This window comes from Bos javanicus, chromosome 9, assembly GCF_032452875.1.
Source record: "Bos javanicus breed banteng chromosome 9, ARS-OSU_banteng_1.0, whole genome shotgun sequence".
Lineage (NCBI taxonomy): Eukaryota > Metazoa > Chordata > Mammalia > Artiodactyla > Bovidae > Bos > Bos javanicus.
The window spans coordinates 46,797,291-46,799,160 of NC_083876.1; the positions used below are offsets into that span (position 1 = coordinate 46,797,291).

Consider the following 1,870-nt stretch of genomic DNA (forward strand, 5'->3'; position numbering starts at 1 on the left):
AGTGAGTTTCATGGCCATGAAGAAAGACTACTCTCACATAAACAAACATTGTCATAAACTTTCTCATCTCTATTTGTTCATCGAAAATCTATTTGTCTTTCCTAAAGGGACATATTTGCTTTTTCTCATAGAAGTCTTTTCTTTTCACTCCTGATTTCTTTCCAAGTTAAGTGCATAAGCCTCAGACCTTAACTATTTAGTGAACTACTACTTTTTTCATTAGCTTTCACATCATACAATTAAGCCTTTTTACTCCATTTAACTTTTCTAGCTGTAATTCAGACACTCCCACAGACTGAGCCTAAGAAGTTAGAGGACAAGTTTTGCTTCCTGACAGTCTCCAGATAGCTAAACCGGTATACATTGGCTTCAGAAGGCAAATATGCCTGCAAATGTATGGTTTTATGTGATACAAAAATGTGGTGTATATGAGCCCTGCCCAAGATGCTAATTTTCCCCTGGGCCAGACCTCGCATTTTAGTATTTTACTGACATAGGTAATGTTTGAACTTTAGTACATTTTTCAGGTTCCCAGTTAAAAATAACATTGAGTAGAGCAGAGAATGGGAGTCCTAAATGATGCCACTTGATCTTTACAGATAAACTTTACGTTTATCTGTGCTGGAGGTTTTTGTGTCAGGTAATGTGGCTTGGGGCTACAGAGGTCTTATAAGGTGCAGTCTTGGCTCACCTGGACTGAGTGATATTGGTGACAGAGGAAAGATGATAATCTAACTGGTGCCTAGTCAAGTGATAATGATATAGCTATGCTTAAATTACATTCACTGTTCTCATGAAGTTCACTGTGTACTTGGGAATAGTAGTTTTGCATAGGACAAAGTCAAACTTGTGATAAGGTGTATGATAGAGATATATACAAAGTACCAGAGTAATGAGTGACTCTGTTACCCTGTCAGGATGAATAAGGTACACATAGGAAGGAACACCTGACCCCCAGGAGTTGAAAAAAACAGTGGACACTTAACACGTAAAAAAGGATAGTAAAAGTTTTTAGAAACTAAGGATAACATGTGCAATACAAAGACATAAATAACTCAAAACCTATGCGCTGCAGCAAAAACAGTTCTAAGAGGGAAGTTTATAGCAATACAATCCTACCTCAGGAAACAAGAAAAACATTGAATAGACAACCTAACTTAACACCTAAAACAATTGGAAAAAGAAGAACAAAAAACTCCCAAAGTTAGCAGAAGGAAGGAAATCATAAAGATTAGAGAAGAAATAAATGAAAAAGAAATGAAAGAAACAAAGTAAAGATTAATAAAATGAAAAGCTGGTAGGCCCTGAATCAAGACCAGTGGTTTGCTATAGCTATTGGTTTCAGACAGGAGCCGAGAGCATTGTCTTCCTATGGTCTGTTGGCTTCAGCCCTCCAGTGGGAATAGCCAGTTCAATTGGAAGAAACATAGAAAAAAAAAAAAAAAATGAAAAGCTGGTTCTTTGAGAAGGTAAACAAAATTGACAAACCTTTAGCCCGACTCACCAAGAAAAAGAGAATCAACAACATTAGAACTGAAAAAGGAGAGGTTACAACAGACAATGCAGAAATACAAAGGATTATAAGAGACTATTATGAGAAACTATATAGCGATAAAGTGGATAACCTGGAAGAAATGGACAGTCTTAGAAAATCTCTATCTTTGAAGACTGAACCGGGAAGGAATAGAAATTATGAACAACCCAATTTGAACCATTGAAATTGAAATCAAATTTTTGGGGTAGATCAAAATTCTCCCCAAAACAAATAAGCCCAGGGCCAGATGGCTTCACATGTGGATTCTATCAAACATTTAGAGAAGATCTAATGCCTATCCTTCTAAAACTCTTTCAAAAAATTGCAGAGGAAGGA

At 36.4% G+C, this 1,870-nt stretch overlaps 1 non-coding gene across 1 annotated transcript; it reads left to right on the forward strand.

The window, feature by feature from the left end:
* The first annotated feature begins 1,298 nt into the window (after positions 1 to 1,298).
* On the forward strand, positions 1,299 to 1,430 carry LOC133254515 (small nucleolar RNA SNORA2/SNORA34 family). The gene has a single exon (XR_009738695.1). It is a non-coding gene; the product is annotated as a small nucleolar RNA SNORA2/SNORA34 family (small nucleolar RNA).
* Positions 1,431 to 1,870: the final 440 nt, after the last annotated feature.